This window comes from Lactuca serriola, chromosome 6 (assembly GCF_051521515.1).
Source record: "Lactuca serriola cultivar US96UC23 chromosome 6, Lser_US96UC23_V15, whole genome shotgun sequence".
Classification (NCBI taxonomy): domain Eukaryota; kingdom Viridiplantae; phylum Streptophyta; class Magnoliopsida; order Asterales; family Asteraceae; genus Lactuca; species Lactuca serriola.
The window spans coordinates 92,310,659-92,325,553 of NC_136413.1; positions in this window are offsets into that span (position 1 = coordinate 92,310,659).

The following is a 14,895-nucleotide window of genomic DNA, read 5'->3' on the forward strand; positions in this document are numbered from 1 at the left end:
ACTTCCCATGCTAACTGACCACTAGTGAATGCTACGACTACCCCCGTAGTCTTACAACACTTTCCATACCATCTGACTACTAGTGAATGCTACGGCTACCCCCGTAGTCTTACAACCCTATAGTCTTACAACACTTTCCATATCATCTGACTACTAGTGAATGCTACGGCTACCCCCGTAGTCTTACAACACTTTCCATATCGGGTCGGACACGCACTCGACCTAACACATCACTGAACTAGAGTCCTAACCGGAACTCTGACATGGTTCCTGAAACCTGCTATCATGTGACCCCACTGTATCAGTACCATACCCATGCCCGTGATCAAAGCGTCACAGTAAACCATGAAATCATCTACACCCTCTTGCAGGGTGAGAATTAGTGCCTCGCAAAACTGCTGTCTGAGAGTATTGAAGGCTGCCTGCTATTCAGGCCCTCAACGCAAGGCCACCGACTTCTTGGTCAGTCGGGTCAAAGGAACCGCAATCTCGGAGAAGTCCCATGTAAATCTCCGGTAGTAACTTGCTAGACCCAAGAAACTCCGAATCTCAGATGGAGACCTCGGAATATCCCACTGCATCACGGCCTCTATCTTGGCTGGATCAACTAGAATACCCTTCTTGTTGACATGCTGCCCAAGAGATTGCACCCCGTGCAACCATAACTCACATTTGGAGAACTTTATAAAAAGTCTCTCCCTACTTAGATTCGACTAAGTCTTCACTGCACGCAAGAATTGAAGGATTTCCAATCCTTCTCGCTTTCTAATATCCCACTGATGACAACCTGTGCCTGCCAATGCTAGCGTTTAATCACCGATTAAACCTTGAGATCACACATCCTCGGAAATCTCGATGAGTACTCTTGACATCTGATCCATTCTGACACCTCAATCTATGATCCATCTAACATGTTGTCAATTGAAGGTCTCAATCTTCACTTTGGCTGACGAATCCTCGTTCTCATTTCCAATCTTGCAGTACCACTGAACTCCAACCGAACACAGCCCATGCGAAAACACAATTATCCTGAACATGCGATGACCAACCACTTATGCATCTAACACCCGCGACTGACACTACCCTTTTCATGTCACCAGCTCTGTCCTAGCAACAATAGTGCCTTGAACTCCAAAGTTCATCCATAGACAATTACCGACGATACCTGAACAATGATAGAACCCCTGAACGCTGACTTCACTGTAGAACTATTACTCTAACCCTGACTGAGGATCTTCCCAAACAATACTCCTGAACTGATCTCAACAAAGATCCGGAATGATAACAGTACACGCGGAACTCGCTCCGCAAGATGCATCCCTTTGTGGTTTCATCAATGACTTTTCGGCTTGCAGGATGGCATATATGATCCTTGATCACCCAAACACTAGCAGGAAACCAACCCAAGATCTAACTTATCCAAACTTACTCATAACTCCAACATCCATCTAATAGCAATAGAAGATGACATACCAGCAACATCTGGAGGAATACTAATCACCTTCTGCTGACGTGACCAACCCCACTACCCTGTAGTAGCCTAAACCCTCAGAGCGACAAACTCTCTTTTACATTGTCCTGTACGTGCTGCACTGACTTTGGCCTTGCTGGCCCTTCACCTGATGATCAGAAATCATGGGTCTCTTCCTGAGACCCCTACTATATGCACCTAGCACGAACCTCTCTTCTCAAAGTGCTCCAAATCGATCACGCATTTGCAACTTCATGGAAATCATATCCATCAGGGTCTGACACCCTGCCACGCTCACTAACTCACTTGCCAATGGCTATGCTGGAACATCCTCTATCCCTAAACTGGGTCACAAACTCTTCCCTAAACATCCTTTGATGGTGTTGATGGCAGCAGCCACCATGGCCGGCTGCCATGGTGGTTGTTCTTGGTTTTAGACCAAACAACACGCCTATATCGAACAGTGACAAGAGTACGCGCATACATGCGACTTGTCGACTGAGATGTACATGGCAGCCCCCCTTGGAGTGATGGTTGTTGACCGGAGCGGCTAGAATGAGCCGCTTGGGCAGCGGTGTACGTTCCAACTGAAGCATCGCACGGAGGAATGGAGAGAAGGGTTGTGATGGAGAGCGTTAGAAGCAGCAGCATAAGGATACCCGTTCGTCATCCTCGTCATTGCCGGTAGCGAGAGGAATGGCGGCGCTGAATGACATCCAATCCCGGCGGCAAAGGCGGCGGCCTAGGACGGAACGGGTCGTCTGACAGTTTTGCTCGATCGGAAATGAGAAGGGTGGTCGGCTGCAGGTTGACGAACGATAGGAGGCGAGATCCGGAATGATGGTGGCGCCGGTGAGGGGGCAGAAGAGTGGAGATAAGTGACGGCTGGAGGGTTTTGTCTTCGGGTTAGGGTTTCATAACCCTTTATACCCGATACCTCTTAAATATTTTGCCATAACGACATAATCGGCCCCTCCGCATAGAATCTTCTTTAAAATGCAGCCCCAATTTTACCATTTAAACCCTGCCCTCTAAAACCTTTACAATTTAGGTACAAAATTTACCAAACAGCCCCCAATATCTTAATCATGATATATTCAGCCCTTCCACCTCATTTCCTTTTAAATTAAATTCAAATAATTACCACGGAGCCCCTATCTTCATACATATTTATAAAATTAGTCCCAAAGTCACACTTTTAACCCCCGAATTCTAAAAATGTAGCAATTAACTCCTCGAACCCAACACCATGCATAAATAATTATTTATTTTAGGCTACCATTCGTTCATTAACTTATTTATTTAACTAATAAATAAACGGGTGTTACATCTTTATTTGGAGATTGAAAGATGATCATAGAGTTGTAAATGGATAATTTTGGAAAATCGATGGAGTTAACGAGTCTTGTGAGTGAGATTTTTGATGTTGGGTTTGACGACACCGATAAAAACACACGGTCAGCCTAGAAGAGCATACGAAAGAAGACATGGAATAGTACATATTAAATTAGATCATATAATATATATTAGTTTAAATGTAATCTTCAGAAAAGTCCAAATATTTTGGTTTATTGGTAATAAATAATGAAAAAGCCCTAAAATTTTGATTAATTAATGAAAAAGCCCCAAAATTTGGATTAATTAATGACAAAAGACGAGATACCGGCTAAATCTGTGAAACCGGCCACGAAGGGTTAATCCGAAGTTTTAGCCGGTAATCTGTCCTTTTTTGTAAACAAAATTTAATTTGGGACTAAATCATAAACTAGCCTAAAATATTGGGCCTTTTTTTGCAGATTTCCCTTATTGAATACATAATAGATTCATCTTCTTCTTCTCTTTCTTCTTCATTTGATCTTACATCATCCACTTGATTGGGATTCCGCACCATCAAGTGGACCTGATTGATACATCAAGCCAAATTTGGGACTTACAGTACGCCCGTGTACACATCTAGTACGCCCCACGTACTAGATGGCCCCCCAAACTTAAGAACTTTATTTGGCTTTAACTCCTTTGCCCAAAGTCTATTTCCAATGAACCTGATATCCACTGAAAGGTGACAAGAAGCCTATTCTTCTAACAACTCACCATTTCCTTAAAACATCCCGAACAAGAACCCAAAATTCATAAAGTCCCGAACTAACAAATTACGATTATACCCTTTGGCTTGGGAACACCATCAAACACTCAGATCACTTAAACTATAACACCCACATTCAAAATGGGCCAAATCGTTTATTCCCCAAAACGCCGTTGAACATTCGGATCATTTAAGCTATAACACCCTCATGATAACTGATGATTAGGCCACAACCCCTAATAATGAAGCAATCCGAAACTGAGTGTTACACTTGGTAAATGAACCGTCATGCGTGGCTTAGACACATGATTCGTTAAATGCATCTAGCCGTCGGTTAGTCAGATTGATTTAGTTGAGTGGATTTCCTATTAAGGCTTAACCGCTCCTTATCTTTATATAACAGATAATAAGATTTTGGAATCTTCCATTTTTTTTGTACTACTTACATTTTCCACGCCTTCTTCTACCATGGATTTTGAGGTGTCATTCATTCTTTCAAGTGTTTGTGATGACAAGGATGATCCAGTGCGTAGGGACAAGGTTTGATAATTCAAACTTTGAATGAATGCTTAAGATCAATGTATGCTTACTAAAAGATATTCCAGTCAGGTCTTAGTTAATGCATTCAACAAAGTGTTTAAGACATAAATGAAGTGAGAAGATAATGATCAAGGTAAAGATAATAAATGGATAACAAGAAGAATGTTTTAGAGAATAACATGAAAGATGAAGTAACTAGAATATGGTTATATTTGAGTGAATGATCCATCGTTTGATTTAACATTGAAAGCTCCTATAAATAGGAGAATGCGGTACATGGTACTAACCGATTACATACATAGGACCGGATAAAAGAGTTACATCTGACACTCTGAATACCTGTTTTTGACAAAAGAGACTAAGTCCTATGACAAGTTAAATCTAACTAAATGACAAAGATAATAAATGCATAAAGACAAAACATTGATTCGGATAGACAAACATTCCAGATACGTAATCCATTCCGGAATGTCTTCACTGATCTTCTCATCCAGAGCATATCTATAAGTCCAGACACAACTGAGATTACGGAGGACAACTTCAATTCTGGACACCAAGAAAATCACTTCGGAACTCAGACTGACTTCGGATTGGGATTTATAGAGGTTCACTTTTAGGTTCCAACAATCTCCCCTAAGTGAACTTATCAAATAAGTCAGATTAGTTTGCTTCTTCCTTTATGAACGAGTAAGCTCTGAATAGCCAATCGCTGACCTCAAGATACCATTGCAGTTGACTTACAAACTTTTCCTTGACCTGTTCAGGAGCTTCGGCTTTGGATGCTCTACTCATGAACTTTTTGAGGTCTTTTGTTGAAACTAGGTGTTTATCAAGGACTCGGAAAAATTCCTTTTTGTTTGTCTTCTTTGTCTTGTACACAAACCCTAGAACTGGATCATCAATAGGACCTGCAGCTAGTAGTTCAGCTTCCGGGAGCACATACTCAATCTTGGCAACAAAGTCTTCAGTTCCTTACAAATGAGCCAACTCATAGTCGCATCAATAAAATTCCACGACATAGTCCTTGAAAAATCCTAAGGTTGTATGATAAGCACCCATGCATACGTCATCTCTTTGTAGACTCTATAGATGAGTAGCAATGGTAAGGACATCATTCCTATTCATTGTAGGAAAGTCAGCATCGGTGATGGTACGGTATGCAGGTTTGTTCCGGATTATGTGATATCGGAACATTGGGCAGTTGACTTCATACTTCACAAAGATTTTTCTTTCGAACCCAGAGATATTTGTAATACTCTTCCTTGTCCACACTTCCTTTTGAGGTTATGCTTTTTTGGAGTAGAAAGTTTTCAATCTTTCACGCGCTATCCGGATGATTAATATCATAGCATCATTTGGGTGGAGAGGAGAAAATTTGGTGTAGAATTTGCTGTATGAAGAGAGAGGCAGATCAAGTTGTTCTTAATCAGTTGTAGGGACATCATAGTACATGAAGGGTACTACGTCCGAATCACGAATAATGCCTTCACGACATTGAGGAGAGATACCATGCATTGGATTAGGATTGTCTTTAAGAGCATGGATCTAGATGTTGTCTTGTAATGCTTTGTTAATTTCCTCCTGAGACCATCCAACTTTTTTCGTTGGTGGAGGTCCGAATTCTGTGATGGGATTCTTGCCTTTGTCTTTGCCTTTATTTAGAACTGAGATCACATGCATCATATTCTTATCAACAGTGAACTTTGGAGGAGAGGATGGAAGAGGTTCTTCTAGAATGTCGTCTGGAGTCCAGAGGGGAGAACCTTCATCTATTGGAGCAATTTTGGGAGCCGTAATTGGTGGCAGCAAGGATGGAGTGGCTCGGAAGGCTTGAGCAGTCAGAAAGGTTTTTGCCTTAGGCATTTTGATTCCCCTTTGAAGAACATCAGGTAAAGAGGATGGCCAAGAAACTGCAGACCAGATTCTCTTCTCTTATTTGGTCATCACCTTTGGGAAAAGCTTCCTTGGAGCTTCAAGACCAATAAATCCATTGGTAACATACTCCTCTTCTTCACTATCTTATTCTTCAGTAATTTTGGGAGACCAGACGGAAAGTGTCTTCAGATCATCATTATTACTTTCATTTTCACCCCGGAGTGTAAAATCTGAAGCATGTTTCCATACTGTGGTTGGTCCTTCTCCCCCTCTTGCATCGGTGGCCTTGGAAACCGATGCAAGCATCAACGATTCCCTCAAATCAGAAAACTTGTCAAACACCTTTTGAAGACCTTTGTTGAGTTGAAGGGTGAGAGCATCATAGGCTTCAGTAGTAGGCGCCTGAGATGCGAGATGATCAAATAAGTGACCAAGGATGGCAAGCATCTCATTAAACTTGCAATTCGGAACATCAACAATGTTCCAAGTAGATCGAAGCAATTTGATGAGGACTTGTATAATCAGGTTCATCTCATCCTTCTTCTTAATCTCCTTCTCCAACCTCTGAATCTACTTCTCATGATGGACATGGGTCTTATTGATGAGTTCATTGGTAGCAGTAACCAAGTCGTCATGGACTTTGAGCATCTGGGTTATTGTATCGAGATAATGTTCAATGGAGGCATCATATTTTGCTTCAACTTCTTCGATTGAATGTTTATGCCAGAGTGAGATCAGTTGATCTACTTGGGCTTCCCGTTCAGCTACGGAAGGTCCGAAATTGTTGGTTTCGGACATAGCTTTAAGGATGGCATCAAGCTTCGAATCCAGTCCGAAGACTTTCTGATTCAGCTTGGAGTTAATCTCTGGTATGGAAGTTTCAATAAAGGCGACCTTCTTCATGGTGTTATTGGATTGAATATCCAAAAGAGAAAATAGATCAATGCAGTCTCCTGTGGAGGATCCGTTGTCTGAGCTGGAATGTTGAGGCTTGTGTTTCGGAGATTCCAGATTGATTGGAGTGGCTGAAGGACCAGGTTTGTTGGTAGCTGCATCATCATGAAGTTTATGAGTTGATTTTGATTCATTTTGAGTGGAGGGGGAGGATCCGAAATCAAATGCAGGCTTGGATGAAGATGGCTTGGAGAGAAGTTAAATAGAAAAGAACATGTTTGTATCAGAAACTTGTGCATCATCTTTGGTTAGCAGCACCTCTTCGAAAATTTCATCATCCGAAGCAGAAGGATTGGGAACATGGGGTGAAGTCTTGGGAGTTTCTCCGGATGTAAACTTAAGATCAACAATCTCATCAGAAGGAGCAACATAAGGAAGGTTACTCTGAATGGCTAGGTTTCTCATGGAAATGAGAGTGGCTTCAACTTGCGATCTTGTAAGTTGCTGGTGCCTCGAATGTGCCTTGTTTACAAAATCTTCCCATAATGAATCATTAACACCTGGTCGTCCTGTACCCTTACCGGGTATCAAACCAGTTGAGGCACCATAGGTTAGAGGGACAACTCCAACCTCAGAATGCTTGGGGTCCGGAACAGGGGTTTCAGAGTGTGCGCATGTAGAAGAAGTAGGGATAGCGAATGTGACACGTAGGTTTGATCCAGGGGCAAGGAACTTTGTCTAACACCTCCATCACCTTATTGAGAAGCTGAGGGTGGATTATTTGTAGACTCCCCGTGAGTCTGTGTTTGTGTTTTTGAAACATCGAGGGGTACCTCAGATGAGTGGGTAGGAGGGGTGTTCGAAAAGCCAGAGTTAGCCCGAATGGCATGAGTTCGTTCCTGTTGAGAGGAGGAACTGACTTTGGTTCTCTTTTTATGATTGGGCTTTGAAGGAGAAGTCTCCCGTTTGGCAGACTTTTTAATTTTTTCTCTGGAAACAGAAGGATTGGCCTCTTCCGGAGTGGGCTCAACAGAGACTGGGGCAGATTGTGTTTGGTCAAACACAACCGAAGTCTCTAAATGATGTTTCAAGTCAGGTGGATCAGAAGGAATTAAGTCCAACATATGGTTCAGAGGACGTCTAACCGGACCAAACGAAGACTGGTCCGGAACTCTATAATGCTTAACACTTTTAAAGGTAAGATATACCTCCTTTGGAATTGTGCAAATCAGAATGGGTTTAGATCTCTCCTTGTAGAGCTGTTGAACTGTCACGGCCCAAAACATAGGGCTTGATATTTCATTATGTATCCTTTTAAATGCGAATTTATGAAAATCTTGCCACAATACTTCCAGAAGATCGAATGCGTTGCTGCGTCCGGAGTAGATGCTGTATACCACATACAACCAGTCTTTGCTCAGGGTGTCCGTACCATCATGTTTTCGGACAGCCCTCAAAAGATGACATGCATCAACACGGTCCAAAGTCCTAAAACTGCTAACTTCTTGAACGCCTTAGCCTTGTAGTCTTGATTGTATCCAATATGATTCAGGAATTGTTGAAATTCTTCACTGGTTGCTTCTGGAACCTTGAATCATTCATGATTCTCATTGACACCGATGGCCTTGAGGAATGTAGATTTGTGGATGGGCATGATCCAATCACCTGTGATCTTTGTTTCGAGAACACCATTGTCAATCTTGATTCTTGTGAAAGCGGTGTGCAAGAGACTGAGTGGTATAGGAGGATCTGAGATTTTGGTGAGTAGGATGGATATGGGAAAATTTGCGATAAACTCAATCATCACTCTGATGGGTTCATCAAAATCTAGAGGGTTTATCGAGAAAATTTGTGTGGTGTCTCTAAGAAAAGGCTTAGATAAATGTGAGGATGATGATTCTTTGGAGGACTTCTTGTTCGTGATAGATTACTTGGGTGTTGAGGAAGTTGCAACAAGTTTTTGAGAATGAATATTGGGACGCCATTGATGAATGTTATTATAGCTTGAAGAACACGATGAACACAAAGAATTTAGGAGTTTGGAGAGTTTGAGAAGGTTTATATAGGTGATGGAAACGGGTCGGATTAGAAAGGGTAACGATGAGGATCCGAAATGGAAATGGATCGCATATAATATGTTATCGTTTAGGGGGTGAGTTGACTAATGATGATAAAAGGTTTCTATGGAATGATGTGAGGAATAAAAACCGTCAAACGGCGATGGGATGCTTGCTTAAAAGGGTGTGCAATCGTCGCACGAATTTCGAAGAACACGATAAGCATCTTTTAAAAGTAACCGTTCGAAAGAGTATCACCTTAAAAACCTTTGGACTTCCGAATGATCGATTCGGACAGTTTGAGTTCCGGAGGATAAAGAGGTGAATTCCGGATCATGGTGATTTGAGAAAAGGGTCCGAAATTTAAACAATCTGGAGTAAAACCTTGAGATTATGGAGTCAAATTTATTTGAATTCCAGAGCAGAAATCTTTTGAAAACTTCCGGAGTAAAGTTTTTTTTTAAAAGATTTAAAAAAAAGTTTAAAGAAATGAGTCCGGAGCAAAATGCGAAATTCAAAAAGGATTATTTTGGTGTTCCGGAGCGAAATTTGAAAGAGTTTCCGGAACAAGATTTAAAAAACAATTTGGCGCGGAATTTAGACAAATTCTAAAGTATGAGATACAATACCTTTCCGGATTTGAATTCTGGGATGACCTTATGAAGTAAATTTCGATGTGAATATTTAACCATTGACTATGTGGCCTGAACTCATCATATGATAGGATGAACTGTACAACTAGAAAACTCAAGTGGTGGTTACTGTTAAAGACAAGTAAAATGATCCTATGTATTCCGAGAGAAAGTAGTTCCGAGATAAAAGTGTTTTGAGTTCGGAACCAAAAATGATGTCCTCAAAATAATTTTGGACCAACATGAGATGCTTTCCATTTGACCTTCAGAACATAGCGGGATCTAAAATTCCTCGTTGAAAACCTGAACGCTTGAGAAAATCGGTGAGGGTCTCGTACCATGCGTGAGGAGCTTTCTTAAGGCCGTAGATAGCTTTCTGGAGTTTGTAGCACTAGTTCGGATATTAAGGATTAAGAAAACCGGGAGGTTGTTGAAGATATACTTTCATATCAAGTTCACCGTTTAGAAAACCACTTTTGACATCCATCTGATAAACTTTGAAGCCTTTGTGAGCAGCATAAGCAAGAAAGATTCTGATAGCTTCAAGATGTGCAACATGACCAAGGTCTACTCATAATCAAGGCCTTCAATCCGTGTAAATCCTTTAACCACCAATATTGCTTTGTTTCGAATGATAACTCCTGTATCATGTAACTTGTTGCGAAACACCCATCTAGTACTTACAATGTGATGATTCTGAGGGGGAGGGACGAGAGATGAAACTTCATTTCAATCAAATAATGCTAATTCTTCTTGCATGGCTGTGATCCAATCAGCATGTTTAAGTACTTCTTTGATGGATGTAGGTTCAACCATAGAGATAAATGCCGAAAAATGACATTCGTGTTGAATACTTGTAGCAGACCGAGTTTGTACGCCATCGTTTGGATTTCCTATCACTTGGTTCGAAGGATGGTCCTTGGTCCAAACATGTAACCTTGGGAGTTCTTGAGCAGTAGATGATCCAATATCAACAATGGGGTTGTGATGCTCCCCATGAATAGTTTGAACATGTGGATGATGCTCCCCCCTGAACTTCTGAACCGGATAGGTTGACATCATCTTCAGGTGGGAATTCAAAGAAGTTTACATCATCATCAATGTTGATAGGATTGGAATCATCAAAATCAACAGTTGCATCTTCAAATCCATCCACATTTGATTCAAGGGAAGAGTGACCATTCTCCCCCTCAACATGACTAGGTTGAAACGCTTTAGAATCAATTGGAGGAAGACTTAGGATCGGACTAGACATTGTTTGAGAGACTAGAGCTTCGGACATGGTTGATCTTGTTTGAGATTCCGAATCACAAGCTGTTTCTGAGGGTCTGAAAAAGGTCTCAAAGTCAAATTCAAGAATTGTTTGATGGGTCGGACATCCTAGTGAGGGAACATCAGACTCCATAATGTGAGTTGTAACATGGGTTGGGCCAGAATTTCGAACAAAATTGTCAACAAAGGTAACATCAAAGCTTTCTTCTTGAAAACGATTTCTCGGAGTAAGAACTCTATAAGCTATTAATTTAGAAGGGTATCCAAGGAAGATGGCTTCATCAGCTTTAGGTTGGAACTTGGTAAGCTGATCACAGTTATTCTTGATGAATCATCTGCATCCGAAAACGTGAAGAAACGATATAGCTAGTTTCCGACCGTTCATGGCCTCATACGGTGTTTTTTGAGGCATCGATTGATGATACTTCTATTCATAGTGAAGCATGCAGTAGAAAGAGCTTCGTCCCAAAGATAGAGTGGCAGGTTTGCAAAATTAAGCATGAATCGAGCAGCTTCAACAAGTGTTTTGTTTTGTTGTTTGACAACACTGTTTTTTTGAGGAGTGTATGGAGAAGAAATATTGTGGTCAATGCCTTTCTCGGTAAGAAAGCATTCAATGGTGGAGCTAGTGAATTCCAAGCCATTGTCACTTCGGATTCTCCTTACTGGGAGTTTGATGAGAACTTCTGTTCCTTTGATAAAATTGATGAGCACAGAGGTTGTTTTTGATTTCAGTCTTAGGAGGAAGACCCAAGTGAACGTTGTAAAGAAATCCAAAATCACAAGAATGTACTTCTTGTGATGCAGACTCTCTACTGTTGATGGTCCACACAAATCAATGTGTAGAAATTCGAATGATGTCGAGATGGATTTTTCAATGAGAATAGGATGACCTTTCTTTGATTACTTTCCACACTCACATGCAGCACATAGATGGTCGTTTTTGAATTTTAGGAGTGGCAAACCTCTAACCGTTTCTCCTCAAACAAGATCATTCATATATCGGAAGTTCAAGTGAGCAAGCCTCCTATGCCATAATCAATTAACGTCAGGAACAACTTTTAAGAGTAAGCAGAGTTGGGGCTTGCCAATGATCATGTTGATGTCAAGAGGATACATGTTCTTTTTGCGATTGGACTTGATCAAGCATTCCTTTCGATCTTTTGACATGACATAACTATGTTTCTTACATAATTCAACTCGACGATTTCCATTAGTGACTTGAGCCACACTTATTAAATTGTGCTTCAGGTCAGCTACATATGCCACGTTTGAAATGGAGAAGTTGCCATTGGTAAGAATTCCATAACCTCGAATCTGAGATTTTGAGTTGTTTCTATACGTCACATAGCCAACTTTCGACACAAGTTTAAGATCTCGCAGAAAGTCCTTCTGCTCCGTCATGTGCCTGGAGCAAGCACTATTAATATACCATATTGCCTCTTGCTCCAAAGCACAGAGAGCCTGAAAAATTAGTGAGTGGTGGAGTTTTTAGGTTCCTAGTTAGGTTTTGGGACAAAGATCCGAGTCTTAGGCCTGGGAAGTGACTTTTGAGCAATAGTTGGTTTAGAGGGTTTGTTACGAGATTCCTTAGGAAACAAACAAAATGACATGATTCTTTCATCTACCCAATAGTCATATTCAATGACATGAGAGTTTAGAACCACTTTCTTCGGACTTTTAACTTATGGAGTAGTGGAAACTACCTTGGCTACCGGAGTGATTGTTACATCATTACGAGATTTAAGTTACCACACAAGGGTTTTTTCAAGATTCTGAAATTATTTTAACATATTTTTGTTTGCTTGATGAGACATTTGATTTTGAAAGTTGAGGTATAAAAGTTGTGCCATCGGATTTTGCAATAAAAACAGATGAAACAGACCGAGGAGAGGTGTTTTGGACAGACGTGGGGCTTACTTTTGACCTTTTTCCTGAGTGGGACTAACAACCTTCTTTTTTTTCTACAGGACTTGGAGGATTTGAGGGTATCTTGAGTATCATAGTGGGTGTGAAGGAGTTTTGACTATGGGTTGATGAAAGAGACTTCCGAGATACACTCTATTTTGGAGTTCTCAAGGAATCTTGAATTTTCTCTAGTCTTAACTTCCTTTTTGTGTGCATCCGAGCTTCCGCCTTAGGGTCTACAATATCCTTCCCGTTTAACATTGGCTTTATTTTGGATTGAGACGAAGATTTCGAAGTCTGTCCTACTGAAGGATTGTTGAACACATTCTTAGTGGGAACTAGATTTGTTTTTGAAATTACCTGTGGTTCAGAATCACATGAAATTGTCTCATCGACTTCAATGGTGGTGTTAGTGAACTCCAATCCATTGTAACTTCGGATTCTCGTTACTAGGAGTTTGATGAGCAATTCTATTCCTTTGACAAAATTGATGAGCTCAGAGGTTGTTTCTGATTTCAGCCTTAGGAAGAAGACCCAAGTAAACATTGTAAAGAAATCCACAATTGCAAGAATGTACTTCTTGTGATGCAGACTCTCTACTATTGATAGTCCACACAAATCAATGTGTAGAAATTCTAATGGTTTTGAGATGGATTTTTCAATGAGAATAGGATGACCTTTCTTTGATTCCTTTCAACAATCACATGCAGCACATAGATGGTCGTTTTTGAATTTTAGGAGTGGTAAACCTCTAACCGTTTCTCTTGAAACAAGAACATTCATATATCGGAAGTTCAAGTGAGCAAGCCTCATATACAAAAACCAATTGACGTCAGGAACAACTTTTGAGAGTAAGTAGAGTTGGGGCATGCCAATGATCATGTTGATGTCAACAGGATACATGTTCTTGTTGCAATTGGACTTGATCAAGCATTCCTTTCGGTCTTCTGACATGACATAGCTATGTTTCTTAAAGAATTCAACTCGACGATTTGCATTAGTGAGTTGAGCCACACTTATTAAATTGTGCTTCAGGTCAGCTACGTATGCCACGTTTGAAATGGAGAAATTGCCATTGGTAAGAATGTCATAGCCTCGGATCTGAGATTTTGAGTTGTTGCCATACGTCACATACCCAGCATTCGGCACAAGTTTAAGATCTCGCAGAAAGTCCTTCTGCCCCGTCATGTGCATGGAGCAAGCACTATCAATATACCATATTATCTCTTGCTCCGAAGCCCAGAGTGCCTGCAAAATTAGTCAGTGGTGGAGTTTTTAGGTTCCTAGTTAGGTTTTGGTACAAAGATCCGAGTCTTAGGCTTGGGAAGTGACTTTTGAACAACAGTTAGTTTAGAGGGTTTCTTACGAGATTACTTAGGAAACAAATATAATGACATGATTCTTTCATCTATCCAATAGTAATATTCAATGATGTGAGAGTTTGGAACAACTTTCTTCAGACTTTTAACTTGTGGAGTAGTGGAAACTACCTTGGCTACCAGAGTGACTGTTTCATCGTTAAGAGTTTTAAGTTACCACCCAAGGGTTTTTTCAAGATTTTGAAAATTTTGTTTTCTTAACATGTTTCTGTTTGCTTGATGAGACATTTGATTTTGAAAGTCAAGGTATAAAAGTTGTGCCATCGGATTTTTCAATAAAAATAGATGAAACAGTCCGATGAGAGTTGTTTTGGACAGATGTGGGGCTTATTCTTGACTTTTCCTGAGTGGGAATAACCACCATTTTTTGTTCTATGGGACATGGAGGATTTGAGGGTCTCTTGAGTATCTTAGTGGGTGTGAAGGAGTTTTGACTATGGGTTGATGAAAGAGAATTTCGAGATACACTCTTTTTGGAGTTCTCAAGGAATCTTGAATTTTGTGTAGTCTTAACTTCCTTTTTGTGTGCATTCGGAGCTTCCTCCTTAGGGTCTACAATATCCTTCTTAGTTAACAATTGCTTTCTTTTGGATTGAGACGAAGATTTTGAAGTTTTTCCTACTGAAGGATTGTTGAGCACATGCTTAATGGGAACTAGATTTGTTTTTGAATTTACCTAAGGTTCAGAATCACATGAAATGTTCTCTTCGACTTCACTATCTAAAGATGCCCAAACACAGTCTAATGGTTCAGACAAAGTTGATTCCAGAAAAATTTCCTCAAC